The sequence below is a fragment of the Nicotiana tabacum genome, chromosome 22 (genome assembly GCF_000715075.1).
Source record: "Nicotiana tabacum cultivar K326 chromosome 22, ASM71507v2, whole genome shotgun sequence".
NCBI lineage: Eukaryota > Viridiplantae > Streptophyta > Magnoliopsida > Solanales > Solanaceae > Nicotiana > Nicotiana tabacum.
In genome coordinates this window covers 174,881,080-174,906,382 of record NC_134101.1, presented here as the reverse complement: position 1 = coordinate 174,906,382, position 25,303 = coordinate 174,881,080, and positions in this window count along the sequence as shown.

The window sequence follows — 25,303 nt, the reverse complement described above, 5'->3', positions numbered from 1 at the left end:
GTGGGATCGGGTTGCACACTATAATGATTATTGATATTATTGAATGAGATCAGATTGTACACCGCAATGATTGTTGGTATTTTTGTGTGCGATCGGGTTGCACACCGTAAAATAAATTGGTATTATTGTTTGGGATCGGGTTGCGCACCGCTAGCGTAGGGGAGTTTTTGCCCGGATCGACTTGCTGAGGAGACTTGAGGTAGAGTCGTTGGTGTTCGAAGAACCTGAAGTCTACTTCTATTTTGTCTTTACTGTTTACTTTTATCTCAGACGATTTTGTTTCGTTTAGACTTTATTTGTAATACTCTAGTTGTTATGTATTCATGACTCCAGATTTTTGGGATATGTTTTACCGCGATGCGTTTGTATTTATCACATCTATTTCAGAATATTACAATTTCTTGTGATTAATGTTCTGCTTTTAAATTACTTAAAATAGTTAATTAATTATCTAGTGTTGACTGGCCTAGCAAGTGGATGTTAGGCGCCATCACGGTCCTACGGTTGGGATTTTGAGTTGTGACAAGTTGGTATCAGAGTACTAGATTGCCTAGGTCTCACGAGTCATGATCAAGCTTAGTAGAGCCTAGAGGATCGGTACAGAAATATCTGTACTTATATTCTAGAGGCCATAGAGCTTTAGGAAATGTCACTTATTTCTTTCTCTATCGTGCGACTTTATTCTATCACTAAAGTTTGAACCATTCTATTTTTGTTCTCTCGCAGATGGTGAGGACACATACAATATCCACAGTCGGACACGAATCGGAGAAAGTGGCGGAGGCAAGATTTCCACTAAGGGGTTTAAAAAAGAAAAGTGAAAAAATTAAAAATGATTGTGGCCAGTGAGAGTTGAACATGTGATCTCAGAAAGGTTTTGAACCCCCTTGACCACTGAGCTATGCTTTTGGGCTATGTCAAAGAGATTCAAAACATAATATATAGAGGTAAAAATTAGATTTTGCCTTACATATATAGTGTAATTTTTCAGCGAAGGGGGTTCGGGTCCCCCTTCCGTCCCTAAATCCGCCCCTGACCGGAGCCCAGGTTGCAGTCATTACCAAGGATAGGGGCCGGGGCCGGGGCTGGGGCCGAGGTGGAGGTAGAGGTCATCCTAAAACGCACGTAGAAACATATATTGTAGAGCCTCAGATAGAGCAGAAGGAGGAGATCCCTATCTAGACTACAGCAGTTGAACCAGTTCAGGTCTCGGATGGGTTCATAGCAATTCCCATTAAGGACGCTCTATTCTGCCTGGTTGGCCTTATGGAGAGTGTGGTCGATGCCAGAGTATTTCCAATGGCTCCAGTTGTCTATCAAGCTAGGGGAGGAGCCCAAGCTCCAGTTACTCATATTTTGGAGCAGATGGCACCCATATATCAGACTCTAGCGGTTCCAGCAGCGGAAATAGTTTAGCCCGTTATTGCTACATAGTTAGGGGAAGATCCGTGATGCTTTCAAAGGGGCTAAAGAGGTTGGATAAATTCACCAAGCTCTTTCTGATTTGTTTTGGTGGTACACCTTCTGAGGACCTACATGATTATTTGGACCTTTGCCACGAGATGTTGCGCAATATGGGTATTACGGAGTCCAATTTGACTTCACAGTGTTTCAGATGACTGGCTCTGCCAAGAGATAGTGATAGGACTATGTTCGAGGCAGACCAATAGGTTCACCTCCACTCACTTGAGAATTGAGATCAGTTCTCACAACTATTTTTGGAGTAGTTCATTTCTTTTACTATGAGAGAGGAGTACCACAACCAATTTGAGCGTCTACAGTAGGGTAGCATGACTGTTACCCAGTACGAGAACAGATTTATGAATCAATCTTGCCATGTACTTATCTTGATCCTTATTGATAGGGAGAAGGTGGGGAGATTCATAGATGGACTTACTTTTGGTGTTAGGCTACAAATGGCCAATGAGACTGGGATGATATTTCCTTACAACGAGTTGTAGAAGTTGTTCGACAGATAGAGAGGATTCGTGGTCAGGATAGAGAAGAGGTATCTGAGAAACAACCTCGTCACTTTGGTGGTTTCCTTGGTGCCTCATCTAGAGGCAGGGGTTCATTTGGTAGAGGCCATCCTCACAGGCCGATTCAGTCAGCGCATCGGGTAGCACACAGAGCTTCGGGCAGTCATGGTTCTTATGGGTCTTGTCCTGAACACCTAGCCTACAATGCACATCCAGCTCCCATCAGTGCTACAATTCATAGCTATCAAAGTGATTAACTAGGCCATCAGGGTCAGTACCAGATTCACCAGCCACATCAGCCGAAAGAGTGCTTTGAGTGTAGAGTTACTGGTCATATCAGGAGGTACTATCCCAAACTTCAGAGTATCGTGTCTCAACAGGGTTATTTTGCCATAACTTTAGTACCAATCTCTCCATCTCCCTCTCAGTTAGCTAGAGGCGAGGTCAAGTAGCTAAAGGTGGTAGTCAGTCCAGTAGAGTTGGAGGCCAGCATGTTAGAGGTCAGAGTGGTGAGTATATCGTGCTTGTTTGGTCACTATCAGGAGCTAGGAGACTAGGGTAGACCTTCTACTGCTTGATATTATAGATTTTGACGTGATCATAGGCATAGATTGGTTCTTATCTTATCACATTATTTTGGACTATCATGCCAAGACTGTGATATTAGCCATGCCGGAGTTGCCTTGATTGGAGTGGAGAGAGACTATTGGCCATTCTACTAGCAGGTGTATTTCATATGTGAAGGATCAACGTATGGTCGAGAAGAGGTGTCTAACATATTTTGCCTATATCCATGATCCTAATGTGGAGGTTCCTTCTATGGATTCAGTACGAGTTGTGTGAGAGTTATCAGAGGTGTTTCCTATAGATTATCCTGAGATGCCACCCAATAGAGATATCAACTTTTTCATTGACTTGGTTTCGGACAATTAGCCCATTTCTACTGCACCATATCATATGCCCCCCATTGAGTTGAAGGAATTAAAGGAACAGTTATATGATTTGCTTGATAAGGGATTCATTAGGCCTAGTATCTTGACTTGGGGCGCACCAGTATTTTTGTTAAGAAGAAGGATAGAATGATGAGGATGTATAAAGATTATTGGCAGTTGAACAAAGTCACTATCAAGAATAAGTATCTGCCGTCGAGGATTGATGTCTTATTATAACAGCTTCAGGGTGCCAAGGTGTTTTTGAAGATTGATATGAGATTTGACTACCATTAGTTGAAGATTAGGGCATCGGATGTCCTTAAGATAGATTTTCGGACTCGGTATAGTCACTATAAGATATTAGTAATGTCATCTGGCATGACTAATACCCCAACAACCTTTATGGATTTGATGAACTGGGTGTTCAAGACCTATTTGGATTCATTTGTGATCGTCTTCATTGATGAGATTTTGGTTTACTCCTGCAATTAAGAGGTGTATGAGCAGCATCTGCAGATCGTAATTTAGACTCTGATGGATTGTCAGTTATATGCCAAGTTTTCTATGTGTGAGTTTTGGTTGGAGTTGGTTGCCTTTTTAGACCATGGTGTATCTTTCGAGGGTATTAAGGTGCATCCAAAGAAGATTGAGGTAGTTTAAAACTGGCCTATACCTACTTCAGCTACAGAGACTCGGAGCTTCATGGGTTTGGTAGGTTATTATCGCCGGTTCGTGGAGGGGTTTTCATCTATATCAACCCCATTGAAAAAGTTTACATAGAATGGTTCTCTTTCCATATGGTTTGGTGAATGTGAGGTAAGCTTACTGCATCAACTACAACTCCACTGTTGGTGTTGCCTACAGGTTCGGGATCCTACATCGTGTATTGTGATGCATCGTGTATTGGACTTGGAACGGTATGGTGGGATGATTGCTTACGCATCTTGACAGTTGAAGGTTCATGAGAAGAATTACCCTGTGCATTAATTTGAGATGGTAGCCATTGTTCACGCACTGATGATTTGGAGGCACTATCGATAGGTGTTTTATGTGAGGTCTATATCGACCATCGGAGTCTCCCTCACCTGTTCAAGTAGAAAAACCTTAATATTTGGCAGTGAAGATGGTTAGCGTTGTTGAACGACTATGATATCGCCATATTATATCATCCAAGAAAGGCCAATGTAATGGCCGATGCATTGAGTAGGAAGGCCGAAAGCATGTGCAATTTGTAATATTTACCGGTAGTGGAGAGGCCACTAGCTATTGATGTTCAGGCCTTGGCCAATCGATTTGTGAGATTGGATGTTTCGGAGGCTAGCTAGGCTCTTGCTTGTGTTGTGGCATAGTCTTCGTTATTGGAGCGTATCAAGGTTCGCCAGTTTGATGATCTTCATTTGTTGGTGTTGAAAGGCATGGTGAAGCGGGGTGGTGATAAGGAGGTTGTGATTGGAGGGTGTTATGTGGCTTCAAGGCCGGATTTGTGTTCCAAATATTGATGGGTTGAGAGACTTGATCCTTGAGGAGGTTCACAGTTTGTGCTATTCCATTCACTCAGTTGTCACGAAGATGTACCTTAACTTGAAACATCATTATTAGTGGCAAAGAATAAAGAAAGAGGCCATTGCTTATGTATCTCGGTGTTTGAATTGTCAACAAGTAATGTATGAGCTTCAAAAGCCGAGTGGACTCACTCAGAGATTGGAGATACCAAAGTAGTGGGAGAGCGTCACAATGGATTTTATGGTAGACTTACCACGGACCTTGAGGAAATATGAAGTAGTCTAGTTTTTTGTGGACTGGTGGACTAAGTCTACTAACTTTATTCCGGTGGCGACTTCCTATTCTTCAGAGCGGTTGGCTCAGATTTACATCAAGGAGATTATCTGCCTGCATGCCGTGCAGTGTGAGTTGGGCACGCGGGTCGAGCTAAGCACAACGTTTCATCCTTAGACGGATGGGCAATCTTAGCATACTATTCAGATCTTGGAGGACATGTTATGTGCCTGTGGTATTGATTTCGGAGGTTCATGAGACTAGTTCTTACCTCTAGCAGAATTTGCCCACAACAACAGCTATTAGTCGAGCATCTAGATGGCTTCCTACGAGGTTATATGGGAGGTGATGTCGTTTGCCGATTGGTTGGTTTGAGCCCGAAGAGGCTAGATTATTGGGAACCAATTTGGTCCATGATGTCGTGGAAAAGGTTAAGGTGATTTAGGAGCGACTTCGTACAGCTCAGTCCAGACAGAAGAGTAACACGGATCAGAAGGTTCGAGATGTAGCTTACTTGGTGGGTGAGAAGGCTCTTCTCAAAGTGTTGCTTATGAAGGGCGTGATGCGGTTTGGGAAGAAGGGCAAGTTGAGCCCAAGGTTTAGTTGCCCGTTTAAAATCTTGGAGAGAGTCGGGGAGGTTGCTTATTGGCTTGAATTGCCTCCTAGCCTAGCAGGGGTACATTCGATATTTCACATTTCCATGCTTTGGAAGTATCATGAGGATAACTCACTTGTTTTGGACTTCAGCACGTTGCATCTTGGTGAAAATCTAACCTACGAAGAAGATCCAATAGCTATTCTACACCGGTAGGTTTGCAAGTTGAGATCCAAGAGTTTTCCTTTTGTGAAAGTGCTATGGAGAGGTCATCTGATTGAGGAGCCTACGTGGGAGCCTGAGTCCGAGATGCGGAGTAGTTACCCCCACTTTTTTACTAGTCCAGGTACTTTTCTATGTTCATTCGAGGACAAACATTTCTTTTAGAGGTAGATAATATGATGACCCGATAGGTCTTTTTGAGTACTAGCCTTTATTTCCGTATTTTGAGACTTCTATTAGCTCCATTTGATGTTTCTCTATTTACGTGCATGGTCCGTATCATTTTCCAAAAAGGTTTTACGTTAAAATTTGAAAAAGTGATTTTAGACTTAAAATAAGACTTGAGTTGACCACGATCAACATTCTTGCTAAACGACCTCGGATCGGTATTTTGAAGATTCTGATAGGTTCGTATGATGTTTGGATTTGTACGCACTTTTGGTTGCAGTCCGGGCTAACCCGAGTGTATTTTGGCGCATTATGTGAATTTTTTTGAAAATGAGTTTTCAATTTAAAAATCATGAAGTTTGATGATTGATTCTAAGTATTTGATATTATTTTGATGATTTGAGGTAGCGAGCAAGTTTGTATGAAGCTATTACACTTGTGTGCATGTTTGATTTGGAGTCCGAGGAGCTAGGGTGAGTTTTAGATGTGTTATGGATGAGTTTAGATGGTTTGAAGATAGCTGGTGAAATTAAATTGATGGTGCTCAGTTACAGATCTCACATTTGCAAGGTCTGGCTTGCATTTGCGAGCCTTGCATTTGCGAACAAGAGTTCGCATTTGCAAGCAGAGGCCTGGGCTAGGTGACCTCGCATTTGCAAGGAAAATGTTCACTTTTGCTATGTGCCTGAAGCCACTTTTGTGAACATCTTGGTCGCATTTACGACTACTAGTAACTAATGTCAGCTTCGCATTTACGAAGATTTAGGGCGCAATTGCAATGGGGGAACATTCGCAAATGTGAACAAATTGTCACATTTGTGACTTCTGGGCATCTGATGCACTGATCGTATTTGCGATCCATGTGTCGCATTTACGGGCATTGCATTTGTGAAAGTTCGCAAATGCGATACCTGCAGCTGAGTTCAAGAAGGGAAAAATGAGACTTAGCTCTTTTTACACCATTTCTCAAACCCAAAAATTCTAGAGGCGATTTTTGAAGAACCCCTTCTTCCTAGAATCATTGATAAGCAACTCTTATCCATTTTCTTTCAATTTTCAATTATTTTTGATGAGTTTTTAACATCAAATATAGGATTTTCATTGTAAATATTAGGGAATTGGGTAGAATTTGGGAATTTTGTGAAATTGCGATTTAGTCCTCAAATTGAGGTCAGATTTCGAAGCAAAACACGTAACCGAGCTCGGGGATGAATTGGTAGTCAAACTTTATGGGTTGAATTTAGTTGACTTTTTCAATTACATCAAAGATTGAACATTTTCCCTTCGTGGTTAGTTTATAAAACTTATTTTGAATTGTTCGAATGATATTTGGCCAGATTTGGTTGGTTTGGAGGCTTGTTCGAAAGGAAAAGCCGCGGTTGATTGTTGAGTTGGTGTCACAAAGAGGTAAGTGCCATGTATAACATTGACTTAAGGGAATTAGGTCTTGATTGGATTATTTTCTATTTGATTTGTGTGTGGAATTGATGTATATGCAAGGTGATGAGTGTATATACATAGTTACGGGTTTAGCATGCAGGTTGGGATACTTATTTATCATTTTCAATTATCTCATGCCTTCATTTAATCCATGTTATTACTTGTTAAATTCTTTAATTGTTACTTGCCTTTATTTGTTAAATTCATGCATTTACCTTTACATGCTTTAATTGCTAATAGTTTTCATGTGTTTATTGACTGTCTTTACTTACTTTTTTGACCTTGTGTGTTATTAGATAGCTACTTTTATCCACTTACGTCTTTAATTGTGTAATTTGTTTATTGCGTTTTACTTGAATTACACCATAGTTTGTTGTAGACGAGCCTATAATATTATTGTGTGGTATCGGGTTGCACGTTGCAACGATTATTGATATTATTGAGTGGCATCCGATTGCATGCCACAACAGTTGTTAGTGTTATTGTGTGGGATAGGATTGCACGCCGCAATGGACATTGGTATTAATATTTGGGATCGGGTTGCACACTACTACGATATTTATATGTATATTTGTGGATCGGATTGCACGCTGCATCGGAAGATTCTTATTATTGATATATAATTATGGATCGAGTTGTGCTCCGCAACAGACTGTGATGCATTGTAGTTGTTAGTTGTTGTAGAGTTTATTCCAGAACAGTGGTATTCGATTTGACAACATGTAATTCTGTGGCCCTATGGTAGTTGACGTTCAGATACGTTTATATGAGTTTACTGCTTTATCTATATTTTTGTATTTTGTTCTTATTATTCGTACATATTTATTGTGAGTGTCTTGTCATAGCCTTGTCACTACTTCATCGAGGTTAGGCTCGTCACTTACAGATTATATGCGGTCGGTTGTACTCATACTACATTTCTGCACTTCTTGTGTAGATCGTAGTGTTGGTTCCAGTGGCACGTACGGGAGTTTTTACCCTGAAATCCCATTCTATTATGTATTTATTGTTAACTTTTATTTCAAATAATTGTATTTCGTTCAGACTTTATTTGTAGTATTCTAGTTGCTCATGTATTCGTGACTCCAGATTTCTGGGATATATTTTAACTGCGATACATTTGTATTTATCACATCTATTTCAGAATATTGCAGTTTCATATTATTAATGTTCTGCTTTTAAATTGCTAAAAATGGTAATTGATTAGCTAGCGTTGACTTACCTTGCAAGTGGATGTTAGGGGCCATCACGTCCCCACAATTGGGATTTTGGGTCGTGACAACTTCCTATTTGTGAACACTGCTAACCTTAGCCTCCTTTGGATTTGCAATAAGTACCTCGCAAATGCGGTCACCGCAAATGCGAAATGGTGCTTGCATTTTCAAGACCTGTAGCACCAGCCCAAAATCAGCAATCACTAAATAGTCTGAAATACTTCGAAACGAGTTCGAAACTCCCGAGCCCTCGGTGCTGCATGCCAAACATCCATACAGGTACATAAACATTATATGAACTTGCTCGAGAGCTCCAAATACTAAAATAACATCCAAAACCACAAATCAGATACCAAAACACGGAGAAGTCACATTGAAGCTCAAAAATCTTTAGAATCACAACCAAGCGTTCGATTACTACTAAACCAACTCTGAAAGGCACCAAATTTGGCACACAAGTTCTAAATGACAAAACAGACCTATTCTAAGTCCCGAAACCAAAAAATGAGCCCGATATCCTCAAAGTTAAACCATGATCAAACTTAGAAAATCTCTAAACCTTCAAATTGATGACTTCTCCAATTAGAGCCAAAACCCTTCTAGAAACACCCAAATACAAATCTAGGCATATCCCCAAGTCCAAAATCACCCTCTGAATGTAACATAAACATCAAAACTCTGATCTTAGGTAAGATACATAAAAGTCAAACTTGGTCAACCCTTTCAACTTAAAGTGTCTAAATTGAGAGAATCATTCTTCCAAATCAAATATTGAAATGCTCAAAAATCAAAACTGATCATACACACAAGTCATAAAACATCATATGAAGCTACTCTAGGTCTTAAACCACCGAATGAAATGTAAATCCTAGAAATGATCGGTCAGGTTGTTGTATAAAGTCTTAGAAGATTAAGTATCCAATAACATCTAAATCATGTGAGAGGAAATATATTCAATACCTTGTGGCTTGATACTCAAGATCGTTGGACTATCTTGTGGCTTGCTACTCAAGAGGCTAGCTAGAAATAATTTAATTTTAATATGAGCAGCATATTAGGTTTAAGAGTTGAGACTTTGGGTTTTAATTACTAGTTGGCTTGTAAAGATTTTTATTATCACAAGGCCCAAGTAAAAATTAATATTTTGTTATTTTTAAGCATAACATATAAAATTATTCAGTATGATTTGATGTTTTTTTAGTTTATTTTTGTCAAATTAAGAACCTACCCTAATTATCAGTATTGTTATACATTTACAAAAAAAATCTATGATTTTATTAAAAAACCTAATAATCGATTCAGTATGGTATGATTAGCCCGGTTTAATTGATTTTTTAAGATATGCTGACACTCCTATCTAAAATATCAAGGTAATTGGTAAAGTAATTCAGAAATAGAATATTCAGGTTGTGTGTCAGCCCAAATATCTAAGTCACCACTTTAGCCCAACTATGCACTATTTACCCCACTAGTGACACACTCCTAACGATCCTTACCTTACTAATATCTCTAAAAGTATCTCCTATATTCTCCACTTTTTCAGAACACTGATAACTTCCATTCCTAACAATAATTTTCTTCCTTATTTATGTTTGATTGCATGTGTTTTTTATTTTTTCCACACACACATACACACATATATATACACTTTATTATTTTTTAATTCTTCAACAATCTATACAATATATCTTAAATTATTTTTCTTACATGTTTTGATGTTAGAAGCCCTCTCTCTGCTACACTCGCTCTCTTGTTAGAGCTCCTCCAACGCCAGCGCCGGCATCTAACAAGACACCAGGTAAGCCCCCTCTCTCTCTACTCTCTCTCCCTGACCTCTTCTTCTTCTCTCCCTTTCTTCTACCCCTCCAAAACCCTAACAGTACCAATCCGGTGGCTACCCCCCCTTGATTTCTCTGGCTACTCTTCTCTTCTTCTTCACCCTTTCTTCTCCCCTCCCTAAACCCTAGCGGCAGCGAATCCGGTTGCTTTGCCTCCGGAGGGACCTATCTATTTTTCTTTATTTTTTGTATTCTACGATATTTTTTCGGCTTCCATCCATCAATCTTGCATTTTACTGGGGCGTCTGTTATCTTTGATTCCTGTCTATCACTATTTCTTCCTCTCCGGAGACAATAGGCTGGTCTGGTAACACCCATCTATTTTCTTTGTCCCGTGGCATTTTTGTGTGCTTTTCAGGTAGTATTCGGTTGTTCTTAGTGATGGGAAGGTGACGCACACGCAAACATAGCAGAGTAGGCTGGTGAGCATTGAGGTCTCGTAGCCTTGGGGTACACCATATCGTAAGTCCATCTTCTACCAGAGGGAGTTAGTACCTCCCATATCCTGTTTCTCTTTATTTTGTTGGTTAAATTGTTGTTGTGGTAGTTCATACTAGTTTAGTCATTCTAGTAGCGTGCCTGTAGTTACAACTTGTTGTCTTTAAGTCGGCATGTAATTTGGTTGGTGTTAGCATTTTACCCTAGCCTATCGTAGTTATAGTGGTTGTGGTCTGTAATGGTAGAGTAAGGTCATGTCCTTAGGGATGGAAGGTGGTAGGGCAGGGGGTAGGACACGGGTCAGGGGGTGGGCTAGGTCCAATGGGGTCAAGGGGAACATGAGAGCCTATAGGTTGAGAGTTGGTTCGTGGAATATAGGGATGTTAACGGGTAAGTCTATAGAGTTGGCGAAGATTCTCTATAAGAGAAAGGTCAATATAGCTTGCGTGCAGGAGATAGGTGGGTAGGGTCGAGGGCGATAGATGCAGACAGGTTTAAACTATGGTACTCGGGAATCAGGAAGGGTAAGAACGGAGTGGGTATTTTGGTGGATAGGAAACTCAGAGAGCCAATGGCAGAGGTTAGGCGATTGAGTGGTATCTTAATGGAAATTAAGTTTGTAGTTAGAGGGATCACCCTGAATGTCAATAGAGCTTATACGCCCCAAGCGGGCTTGGATGAGGAGGCTAAGAGGCGCTTTTGAGAGGGGTTGGATGAGGTAGTGTGTGATATTCTGCCCACTCAGAACTTATTTATAGGAAGGGATTTCAATAGACATATAGGGTTGTCTACTGGTGGGTATGGCAAGGTGCATGGCGGCTTTCACTTTGGGGATAAGAACGGAGGAGGCATTTCACTATTGGATTTTGCTAGAGCTTTTAAGTTGGTAATGACGAACTCTAGTTTTCCGAAGAGGGAAGAACATTTGGTTACTTAAAGAAGTATGGTGGATAAGAACCATGTTGATTATCTTCTTCTCAGTATGAGCGACAGGGGGCTGTGCGAAGATTGCAAGGTTATCTCGAACGAGACCATCGCATCACAACATAGGCTTTTGGTGATGGACGTCGAAACCATGATAACAAGGAAGAAGAGGTTTGTTCAGGGTAAACCGAAGATTAGATGGGAAGCCTTGGCGAAGATTAAAGCTTAGGAGATGGAGGGGAGGTTGCTGGCTTTGGGATCCTGGCGGAGTAGCAGGGATGCAAGCGAGATGTGGATGACGACGGTGGATTATATTAGAGAGGTGGAGAGAGAGGCATTAGGGTTCTCGAAAGGTTACCCAAGTAGACACCGAGGCGCCTGGTAGTAGAATGACATGGTCTGAAGTAAAGTGGAAGCAAATAAGCGGGTTCCTTAAGTTAGTGGAGAGCACAGACGAGGATGAGATGAGAGCAAATAGCAAAAGATAGAAGGAAACTAGTAAGGAGGCGAAATTAGCAGTTACTAAGGCTAAGACTGTTGCATTTGATCATTTGTACGAGGATCTGGGGCCAAAAGATAACGAGAAGTTATTTCGACTGGCTAAAGCGAGAGAGAGGAAGACTTGTGACCTAGACCAAGTGAGGTGCATCAAAGACGAGGATAAAAGAGTACTAACAGAGGATGCCCAGAGTAAGCGGAGATGGCAAGCTCACTTTCATAAACTTTTGAATGAAGAGGAGAAGAAACATAGTGCTAGGGGAATTCGGGCACTCTGAGAGTCACTGAGACTTTAGGTATTTTAGGCATATTAAGGTTGAGGAGGTTGTGGGTGCTTTGCACAGTATGAGTCGGGCAGAGCTATCGAGCCAGACGAGATTCAGGTAGAAATTTGGAGATGTATGGTTAGCACAAGATTGGAATTGTTGACTGCATTGTTTAATGTTATTTTCAAGATAAAGAAGATGCTAGATGAATGGAGGTGGAACATGATGATACCGATGTACAAGAACAAAGGTGATATCCAGAGCTATGACAACTATAGGGGTATCAAGTTACTAAGTCATACTATAAAAGTTTAGGAGAGGGTGGTGGAAGGAAGGTTGAGGTGGGTGGTGTCTATTTCTAAAAACTAATTCGGGTTCATGCAGGGTCGTTCGACTACAAAGGCTATCTACCTTGTCAGTAGGTTGGTGGAACGTACAAGGATAGGAAGAAGGACTTGCACATGGTGTTTATTGACCTTGAAAAAGCGTAAGACAAGGTTCCTTGGGAGGTGCTTTGTATATTCCTGGAGGTGAAAGGTGTGCTGGTAGCTTACATTAGGGTGATATAGGACATGTATAATGGATCTAAGACTCGGGTTAGGACTGTGGATGCTGACTCGGAGCATTTTCTGGTTGTTATAGGGTTTCACCAAGGATCTGCACTCAGCCCGTTGTTATTTGCCCTTGCGATGGATGCACTCGCACACCATATTCAAGGGGAGGTGCCTTTGTGTATGTTGTTTGCTGATGATATAGTTCTGATTGATGAGGCGCGAGGTGACGTTAACTAGAGGCTGGAGGTTTGGAGATAGACCCTTGAATCTAAGGGTTTCAAATTGAGTAGGACTAAAACAGAATATCTGGAGTGCAAGTTTAGCGACGTGATGGGGGAAGCAAATTTGGACGTGAGGTTTGACTCACAAGTCATCTCCAATAGGGGAAGTCTCAAGTGCCATGGGTTAATTATCCAAGGTATGGGAAGATTGATGAGTATGTCACACATTGCATTGGGGTGGGGTGGATGAAATGATGGATGTAGTCTAGGCTGGATAATATTATGAATGAAGATATCCGGGAGAAGGTAGGTATGGCTCCCATTGATAACAAGATACGGGAAGCGAGGCTTAGATGGTTCCGACATGTGGGGAGGAAAAGATAACATGCCTCGGATAGGAGGTGTGAGTGGTTGGCTTTGACGGGTATGAGAAGAGGTAGAGGTCAGCCTAAGAAGTATTGGGTGAGGTGATCAGGCAAGACATGGCGCGACTTCAGATTTTCGAGGACATGGCTCTAGATAGGAATGTGTGGAGATCGAGCATTAGGGTGGATGGTTAGGAGGGAGTCGAACGCTTTTCTCCCTTTATATCGAGGGTGGGGTTAGCCTGTTATGGTGTTGTCTTTGGGTTATTAGTGGTGTAAGTTTGTGTCCATACTTTTTTTTTATGTACGGTGGCTCTATTACTAGTTGTTGTTATTGCTTTTCTATCCATTTTCTATTTCCTACGCTGCTAATATTATCTCTCTGATTTTTGTTGTTGTCACAGATTCTATTGTCTTTTTCGTCTTCTTGAGTTGAGGGTCTCTTGGAAGCAGCCTCTCTATCCCTCCGGGTTAGGGGTAAGGTCTGCGTATATTCTACTCACCCTAGACCAATCTTGTGGTATTTTACTAGGTTGTTGTTGTTTTGATGTTAAGTGTGTGTTTGCAAACTCATGATTCTTCGATTTTTTTTCCAATTAGGGCTTGTAAATATGAGGTAGTTATTTTATTTTATTGGTTATGTTTAGACTATTTTTATGGAGTAGATTGTTTTTAGTGTGTATTTTTAGGTTGCTTTTGCTTAGATTATGTTTAGTTATTGTTTTCATATTTTTTCTAATACTAGTCTCTCTGCACGTGAGTTGCACGTGTATTTTATAGCATTTGTTATCTATTATACTTAAAAAGGTTAAGGTGTATATACTTGAAGAATAAATGATTTTATTATGATTACGATTTTAAATATACCAAAAGGAAGCATTAATCGGTAATTTTAAGACCTCTTATTGACTAAAGTAGAAAGACATACTCTTCGACCAACTCTATCTTGTTATTTATCGCCATCACGTTATCGATTAAACTTTGCTATATCTCTCTTATGACATTTAATTGCTTCAATAGATGATGTAGGAAGTAGTATTTTTTTCATTAACTTTATTTTCTCTATATTCTTTAGCCATAATATATAATATCAATTATGCATTAGCATAATTGTCTTCTCCAAGTTTGTTGCTTTGTACTGCGAGAATATCCAAGCCTCGCTTTTTCTTACGCGTCACACGCACAATTCAGCTTCATTATATATAATTGTAAATATTATTTATTTTTTATTTATATATCAATAAGTGTTAAGAGTTCGAATCTCATTGGTGAATATATATATTTGAATTGTGAAATGAGTCATTCTTAATCTACTGAATAAAAATTTGGCAATCAAGTTCATATATGTCATGTACTATTCAAAATTATCCAATTTCTTGTTTTCAATAAAATTTCAGGGCTTGTTCTGGTCTTGAGGTTGTCATGGTCTTTTCTTCACATTAGCCTGTCACAACAAGGAACTCTCCTTCTCTCCCTATTTAACTTTAGACAAAGGCAACATAAATCAATAAAGAAACAATAATAAGTTGTAAATTAAAATAAAAACAAATAAAGGAAAAACAGAGAAGGAATTGGCACATTTATCAAGATAATAGGCGCTTTGTCCTTCAACTTTTTTGAAATGATTCGGCTGTAGTAAAGTATATATATTACCCTAATTTGTAAGAAATACATTGTCTACGTAACTTTAGAAATGTAACAAACTAAAAGAAATAGAACAGAAGCTAAGAAAACTGTTGGTAAATATGTATGTGGTTAAAATCGGGCCTACCCGATTGTGCTATTTGATCGAGATCAGGAGATTGCATCGAGGGTTAACCTCGTAATGGATTAGACCAGAATACGAAGACGAGGTACCAAGTCCAAGGTTCGAGATGCCTATTGAAATCGAGGCCAGCAGCGATCAAGACCAAATATGACAGACTTCGAGCAAAGCGCAATAACGAAAAAGCGAGATATTCGTGACCGGTCGAAGATCGTGGCGTAAATCTCGGAACAGATCAAATCAGGCGTGATTATCTAGCTAATCATGTGATTTCCTTCTATAATTAGAGTTATACCAAAATTACGATTCCTCTACTATATAAAGAGGAGTCCCCATCATTTGTAAGAATCTTACGTGGACACAGATAAAAGCAATACAATATTCTCTCTTTAATTTACATTCTCTTGTCTATCAGCTTGTTGCATTTTAACTGTTCTAGCACAACCAGCTCGAGGATATTCGAGCTCGAGGGCTCTGTCCAAACACTGATTTGCTTTATATTATTGTCAATTTCCATCATTTATCTTCACGTCTATCAATTGGTATTAGGTGAAATCACGTATCCTTAAAATCACATTATAAGTTTAATTATTATCCAATTTTTAGGGTAAACAGTTTGGTGCCCACCGTAGGGCTAAGGATAATAGAGATTGCCTAGTATTAATCCTCATAACACACACGCTTTTATGCTTGTTCTCGTAAGTGTCTTTGATTTCAGGAAATCAACATGTCAAACTCTGAAACAGTTTTCGCGCCCCCTTTTTCCCTCAGCAGAGAGGAGTCCGGGTTTCGACATTAATGGGGTGTAATGACTCATTTCCTTTTAAGAATTGAGTATTTGAAGAGTCGCAACCTAACGATTATGGTGCGTTAGGGCACCTAGAGTGATTAACTCTTGGGTTGGTTTCTATTACCAGAGATTAGGATAAGGGCTCGGAGTAACCTCGAGGGAAAGGTGTTAGGCACCCCTCTTGGTCCACAACGGTAAGTCCCGGTCGAACTTACATTCACAAATTAGTCCATACAAATAGTTGAATCAAATAAGTTGTTCGTAAAGCACATTGAACAATTCAAGTAGTGAAATAAAGGTTTGAACAAATTATAAAAAAAAACAAAATTTTAAATAAGGAGAGGATTTTGGGGTAGGGAGGGGTCCTAGGTTGTTTATCTTATAGGATCACCCCATGCAATGTCCGGTAAACACTCCTCGATGAGGGGCTACACGTGACATTAACGCGTAGTCATCATATCTCATGTCTACCCTTCCCATCCCTTATTGGTCATGAAAGCAAGTGTTTGGTCACTGACTCCTATTGCGTGCTACTACCAGTCCCTTATTAATAGTCCCGGAGGGAGTTAGGACCTTTACCTATAGGTGGTTCTAGACGTACCCCTAAGGTTTTAAAGGCAAAAATCTAAGGCGACAGTCAAAAAAGCATTTAGGACTTCCACATAATAGAAGCAATTAAGAGGCTCACAATTCCTCCTCAAACAATCATATAGGCAGCAAGACTCAAACACAAGTAAGGTCTTTATTAATTAAAGTCCTAAAGCAAGATTTCTAAGTGATTATGCAGAAATAGACCACTTTCAGATCCAGAAGTTATAACCTAGTAGTTGCCTAGGGACTCCTTTTTAGAAGCTTATTAGAATCAGGAAATTTGAACGACAAAACAGTTTTAGGGAAATGCAGGTTTGGAAAATGCCCTAAGGCTTGCTTATATGCAGTATATTGTGTCTATACTAATACAGAAACGAACAAGTTTTCGAAAAAGACCCTTGTGATACCTATAGGCAGGATATCTAATGAGATTAAAGCAATTTTGAAAGAACTAGTTTTAGAAAATATTAACACTTATTAAGACTAGTTTTAAGAAGTAAATTAGGCGAAATGAAATCGACTTATCAGGCTAATTAGATTCTCAGATATAGTTGCGAATAGAAATCTCTATAGGCATGGTATTTAGGCGTATTCCTAGTTTTAGTCAATTTGCGGTAACATATGAAAGATTTATTGAATAAGAATTAGGTCCTATAGATGTGGTATCTATACTTGAATTGATTTAAGATACGATTGTTTGAAAAACCTATGAACATGACTTCAAAAATGTAGAACGTTAAGAACATAATTTCTACTTGATGCAAACGACATTGGAAGTGGAAACCTATAGGCGTTATGTCTATTATGCAAACAAAATCAGATTTAACAAGAGTAAAACCCTATGAACATGTTTTCTATTGGGTAAAGCAGGCAGATTTGAAAGTAAAACCCTAAGAGCAGGATTTCTACCCATATTACCCCACAAAGTACACATCTACTCACCCTTTTACTAATACCCCAAATATCTGTTTACAAATTATTACATGCCAATAACTGAATTACATAAATGAAATGGAAAATCAAGAAGCTATTCTATAGAGAGCCTGCAATCAGGCTCAAGTTTCCCAAAGCCTCCAATGGTCTTACAACCCTCATTTCCATAGACAAATTAGAGTCTAGGTGCATCACAGTTCTCTAAGGGTCTCAAGGACCCCGTGCCACCTAGACTTAGAAACCAAGCATTGAACCAGTGCAGTGTGCAAAGGCCAGCCTCAGTATGCCAGAGTTCAGAGGGTTATCAAGAGGATCCCAAGGCAGTACACATACTAGAGGGGCCAGAACTTTTTAATTAAGAGTAAAGTGAAAGTGCAGGACACATGTTGAAAGAAGTTTATTAAAGACTGGACTAAAAAGTCTATTTTAAAAGCAATTAGTAAAGTAATAGAGGCTGTTGGAAAGAGGTTAGGGTGGTAAACAAAACCAAGCACTTCAGGATAGGATCACACATAGAATCCAAATGAATTCAGTAGTCACACAGGGGTCAAAAGGTTTGGGGATACACAAACACTTGACTGCAAACACATAACCCCAACAATGGGTCTTAGGACTGGTTTAGACATGCTCAGAGATAGTTGATACTGGCATAATCACATACCAGTCATGAGGAACATAAACATATAGAGGGGGATAGGGATTTGGGATTCACAAAAATGGTAAGTACAGAGAAGGTCAAACAATTGTCCAGGCATGATTTGAATCACATATGGGAATACACTGATTTAAAGGGAGGGGAGTCATACTAGTATACTGATAATATAACCTAACTACAAACTTCACAATAGAACCACAAGTAAAAGCAAGCTAGAAATAAAAGCAACTGAAACAAGAAGAGAAACATGTTGCTGTTGAGCCTTTAAATTAAACTAGGACATACCAGTGAAGATAGAAGTAAGCGGAATAAAAGAACCAAAGAGCACAGAGGATCAGCATTGGCTTGCAGCCGGTTAATAGTAGCAAATAGCACAAGAGAGGGGGAAGAACAAGGATTTTTAATAAGAGAGGGTTTTGAAAAACCAAGTGTCTGTGTCTTGTTTGTAAAAGACTTAGAGTATTTATACTTGGAAGTAGGTAGTGGAATAAGGTAAAAATCATAGTAGTATACTAATTTAATAACTCAGAATCAATCAATTAGAGAATCAAGGAAGTACTCCCTTAAGTTAAGGGAATCAAAATCAAACGGAAAGATTCAGTACCATATAAGGCAAGAAGAAAAATTAGTGCATGATTAAATAAGGAATGAGTCAAGGTTTAGTAGGCATAGAGTAGTCAATTAGGACCAAATTAAGAAAAAAAACCAATTAAGGAAAGACTAAGTAAAAAAAAGTACCATAGTATATAAGGTAATGACATCAGTTAATTTACAGACGAGTAGAATTCTAGGGCTTTGAAAGAAAGTCTTTCAATTACCATTAGTTAAGGAAAATCAGAATCAATCATGGAGAGACATGATTCTGTCTTCTCACCATATAAATAGAGACGAATGAACTGGAGTAGCAAACAAACAAAGTCAGCTATGTAGACTAGAAAGAAACAAGAGATGAGCAAACACAATCATATAGAGGTGATATAAGTAGGATAAAGATTCAGCAGAACATATGCGAAGCATGGTGACCATGAGAGATTAACAAGAATCAGGTAAACAGGCTAACACACAGAACCAAGGCAAAGAAAATCATGTTAACACACAGAACCAAGGCAAAGAGAATCATGCTAACACACAGAATCAAAGTGAAGAAAATCATGCTAACACACAGAAATAAAGTAAAGAAAATCATGCTAACACACATAACCAAACCAAAGAAAATCCTTAGAAATTAGGGCTTTTAACATAGTCGAGTTAAAAAGTAGTAGAAACATAGAATCGGTCAAAATAAGCAAGGAAATAAGGTTTAATCATGAAGAAATCGGTCGGAACAGGTGTAGAAAGAACTCCGAAAAAACCCTAGTTTTTTAAAGAAAGTAAAATGGTTTTAAAATGATGATCTTTCAAAAGAAGTTCAAAAATAGGCAATCAAAGAAGGAAATAGGCTTAAAGAATGAAAATAACACAGATCTAAGAGATTCAGAAGAGAGTTAGAGTTTCAAAAGGAAACCCAAATGGAAATTGAAAGAACCTGTTGCAACTTCACCGATCGTGACATATAAGGTGTGATTTTGCCCAAAATCACATCGGAGAAGCCATAAGTAACAGAAACAGAAACCCTATGTCCAAATAGACATGGCCCAAGATCCTTTAAGGGCTTAGAGATGATGAGTAGGGCGATGAGAGACCCATTGGAGGTTTGGGTTGAAAGCGTGGTCGCCAGAGATGATCAGAGAAGGAGGTGATTGACCGAGTCTAGGGTTAGGTTTGAAAGAGGAGAAAAGATGAGAGCATATGAAGATGGCGCCTTTTGAAAATGGCTTAGGGTTTGGGGGTCCTTAGGAATTAAAAAGGAAAGAACGAATTCTGGCCGTTGATCTTTAGATCAACGGTCATGATCTGATGGTTCTTTTGGGTCGGGTAGACGTGTATAGGGTCTGGGTCGGGTGATTGGGTGTGAAATTGGGCTGGAGATGGGTTCGATATTGGCTATAATTGAAAGCCAGATTTGGCTATAATTTAAATAGACAATTTTCCTCCTATTTAATTTAAAAAAATAATAGGTAATTTCTGAAAAATAATTTAAGGTGTCAAAATGATTTAAAATACATAATTGACATTTTAAAAATATGGGGACCAATTTTATGCATATAAAATATAATTATACCTTAAAATGGGCTAACATTGCAATTATATGCAATTTAGCTTAAAATACTAAATGTAATTATAAAAATGCATAAAAGTTATACTAGCTATATTTTGGCATAAGTATAGAAATTAAATAAATGAATTATAAAAAATAATTTTGGAAATAATTATTGGGTATTTTATGGATAAAAGGGGAGAAAATAAATCAATTTACACCCTTAAAATTATGGGTAAAATAATAAAAGCCTTGTGCATGCTTCTATATGCGTATATATGTTATTTTGAAGTTATTTGTGCACATTTAAAAATATATAGGGAAAAATTGGGTATCAACAGCTACCCTTGTTTACGCAGGAAGGATGAAAGAGTTTTCGGGTAAAGAAATAATGGCCAATTTTGACCGGATGGGATGTTTTGAAAGACATTGGCCGAGCTCCGATTTCCGAGTTGCCTACATATCTCTGGTTTTACAGGAATCAGGCCATGTGTAGTTCTTGATTCACCTGCGGAATATGCCGATGAAATTATTGTAAGAACGGACACGAGATGTGGAAGCGGCTACGATCGGGACAGTCAGAGGGAACTGGAGCGAGATCACTCCTGCTAGGATAACGGTTGCTTATTGGTTACCTGCAGATAAAAGATGCTATAAACGTATTTGCGAAAATTTAAACATGATGCAAATTCCCTTCGGACGATGAAGGTTGTCCTCGGACGGTTAGAGATGACGTCCTTGGAACATGACTTCCTGGGCCATGAATTGTTTAATGAGGGATTAGCAGGTCATGTTTAATGATGTTCTCGGGACATGAAAATGTTGCTTCTGAACCATGACACCTTTGAATAATGATATGCAAGTTCGAGAGATCCTCGGTCCATGGCATGGTGTCTTCCGGCTATGAGGATGGTGCCTTTAGACTATGACACCTTTGGACAGATTGGCAATGTTTCAACCCATAATATGCAATAATATGATGTAACAAGACAAGGTTAAGTCTTATGAAATGAAGGGCAGAGCTTTGCCCGATTGAAAAGCAAGTAGATAGTAATAGAAAAATGGAGCCACATTGGTGTAAAAGAGGGACAGTGCTTAGTCCCGTGCAAGAATGTAAATTAAAGGCAGAGTTTAACATCAGGCAGGTATGGAGACAGAGCTTAGTCTCATGCAAATGAAGGCATAGATTAGCCTTATGCAAACATAGAGGTAGAGCTTAACCTCATGCAAGTGCGGGACAGGGCTTAGTCCCGTGCAAATAAAAGGTAGTGGTTAGCGTTATGCAAATATGGAGGTATGGCTTAGCCTCATGCAAGGTTCGGGACAGGGCTTAGTCCCATGCAAATGAAGGCAGAGATTAGCCTTATACAAATGTGGAGGTAGAGCTTAGCCTCATGCAAGATACGGGACAGGGCTTAGTCCCATGCAAATGGAAGGCAGTGCTTAGCCTTATGCAAATATGGAGGCAGGGCTTAGCCTCATGCAAGGTTCGGGACAGGGCTTAGTCCCATGCAAATGAAGTCAGAGATTAGACTTATGCAAATATAGAGGCAGGGCTTAGCCTCATTCAAGGTTCGGGACAGGGCTTAGTCCCATGCAAATGAAGGCAGAGATTAGCCTTATGCAATTATAGAGGCAGGGCTTAGCCTCATGCAAGATGCGGGACAGGGCTTAGTCCTATGCAAATGGAAGGTAGAGCTTAGCCTTATGCAAATATGGAGTCAAGTCTTAGACTCATGCAAATGTGGAGTCAGAGATTAGACTCATGCAAATATGGATTCATGGCTTACACTCATGCAAATGTGGAGCCAGAGATTAGACTCATGCAAATATGGAGTCAGGGCTTAAACTCATGCATGGAGAAGGTAGTGCTTAGCCTTATGCAAATATGGAGGTAGAGCTTAACCTCATGCAAGATTCGAGACATGGCTTAGTCCCATGCAAATGTGGAGTCAGGGATTAGACTCATGCAAATGTCGCGTCAAGGATTAGACTCATGCAAATGTGGAGTCAGTTATTAGACTCATGCAGATATGGAGTCAAGGATTAGACTTATGCGAAGAGAAAATAACAAATAAGGGTATAGTGTATCTTAGCTAGGATATGTTCAGCGTCTAACGACCAAATGGATGGTGAGTTTGCTTTGTGTACGAATGCTATCATCAAATGTGCCTACGTTCAAAGAAAAATTGTAAGTTTTATGAGGGGAGGTTGGTTCTTGCTTCGTCTGCCGACCTTGCTTTGTTCCGCTTTGGAAGCCCCCTTCGAGTTCCCCTAGGTAGCACCTGACTATTATGAAAAAATAGAATTTTTGAAAAAAATGCGTTCATTGATAAAATAGGATTGTTTTAGAAGACTATTGATATATCAAGTAATTTTTGATAAACTAGCGACTGTGACATATTTCAAAGGCATTGCAGCTCTCTTATGTTGGAATTTTGAGGGTCCTCCTCAAAATTCTGCCCCAATTTGGTAGATGATTTTTAATTGTTTGCGAATGGCGGACCATGATGAATCTTCTTCAAAATTTTGAGAATCCTTCTCAAAATTATGCCCCAATTCTTGACTGATTACTGACTTCCTAGCATGTGATGGCTCTAGCTGTTCTTGTTTTGGAATTTTAAGGATCCTCCTCAAAATTCTACCCCAGTTTCTGACTTAGGGGGAAAATGAAAATTTTATTATGATATGACCGAACCCATAAGGCTGCCTACGTATCCCCTCTTAAATTGAAATCAGGTCGAGCGTAGTTCAATTACATCAGAAAAGAAAATTGTGAAATAATACTAGGCATAATATCTCTTGACTGCGTCTGAATTGATTGGTTTTGGCCAGATCTCTCCATCCATCTCTACAAATATGAGTGCTCCTCCTGTTAGTAATCTTTGAACCATCTACGGACCTTGCCAGTTGGGAGAGAATTTCCCTTTGGCTTCATCTTGGTGTGGCAAAATCTTCTTCAATACCAGCTGCCCTGGTGCGAACTGTCTTGGTTTGTCCCTTTTGTTGAAAGCTCTGGACATTCTATTCTGATACAGTTGGCCGTGACATATTGCATTCACTCTATTTCCATCGATGAGGGCCAACTGGTCATAGCGACTTCTTATCTATTCCGCATCGCTGAGTTCAACTTCCTGTATGACCCTTAAAGAAGGAATCTCTACCTTGGCTGGGATGACAACCTCGGTACCATAAACCAGCATATAGGGGATTGCCCCGGTTGACGTGCGAACTGTGGTGCGGTACCCTAACAAAGCAAAGGGTAACTTCTCATGCCATTGCTTGTGATTCTCTACCATTTTCTTTAGTATCTTCTTAATGTTCTTGTTGGCAGCTTCTACGGCTCCATTCATCTAAGGTTGGTAGGCAGTGGAATTCTTGTGCTTGATTTTGAAGGTTTCACATATAGCTTTCATCAGGTCACTATTGAGATTGGTGGCATTGTCAGTGATAATGGACTCAAGAACTCCGAATCGGCAGACAATACGATCCTTGACAAAATCTACGATGACTTTCTTGGTTACAACATTGTAAGATGCAGCTTCTACCCATTTTGTGAAGTAATCAATGGCTACCAGAATAAACCTGTGTCTGCTTGAAGCAATAACCTCATTTGGTGCACTTTCATCATGTCGGCATGTACTTGACATCGTAAGCATCTGCGGACATACTAAATACAATCCGTCTCCATGGTCATCCAAAAGTAACCCGCCCTGAGTATCTTCTTGGCTACAACGAAACCATTCATGTGCGGGCCACATGTCCCAGCATGCACATCCTCAAGTAGCTTAGAAGCTTCCTTTGCGTCGACACACCTTAGCAAACCCAAATCCGAAGTTCTTCTATATAAGGTCCCTCCACTGTGGAAGAAGTGATTTGACAGTCTTCGGAGTGTGCGTTTTTGAATGTGACTTGCATGCTCCGAGTATTCTCCTTTTGATAAGTACTCCTTGATATCATGGAACCAAGGCTTTCCATCTGCTTCTTCCTCGACATGAGCACAATATGCCAGCTGATTATGGATCCTCAGCAGAATGGGATCAATATAGTTCTTATCCGGATGCTGTATCATGGATGACAAAGTAGCTAATGAGTCGGCAAACTCATTCTGAATTCTGGGCACATGTCGGAATTCTATCTTCGTGAACCTCCTTTTCAATTCCTGCACATGGTGCAGCTTTGGCAATATCTTGGAATTCTTGTTGGCCCACTCTCCTTGTACCTGGTGCACAAGAAAATCTGAATCGCCGATCACTAACAACTCCTGAATGTTCATGTCGACTGCCATGTTGAGACCTAGTATGCAGGCTTCATATTTCGCCATGTTGTTGGTGTAGGGAAATCTGAGTTTAGCTGATGCGGGATAATGTTGACCCATTTCTGACACCAAAACTTCTCCAATGCCTACTCCTTTAAAATTTGCGGCTCCGTCAAAAAACATCCTCCAACCATCATATATTTCCGTAATGTCTTCTCCCATGAATGATATTTCCTCATCAAGAAAATACGTTTTCAAGAGTTCGTATTCTCTTCCCACTGGATTCTTAGCGAGGTGATCTGCCAATGCTTGTCCTTTGACTGCCTTTTGAGTTACATAGACAATGTTGAACTCACTCAATAGTATCTTCCATTTAGCCAACTTCCTAGTAGGCATGGGTTTCTGAAATATGTACTTCAGAGGATCCATCCTAGATATGAGGTATGTAGTGTAGGCACAGAAATAATGCCTCAACTTCTGGGCTGTCCAGGTCAAGGCACAGCAAGTGCATTCAAGCAGAGAATACCATGCTTCATAAGGTGTGAATTTCTTGCTTAGGTAATATATGGCTTGCTCCTTTCTTCCTGTCTCATCATGCTGTCCCAAAACACATCTGAAGGCTCCATCTAACATGGATAGATAAAGTAGCAAAGGTTGTCCTGGTTCTGGCGTGACCAGAACTAGCGGTGCGGACAAGTATTCCTTAATCTTGTCAAAAACTTTCTGACAATCCTCGGTCCAACT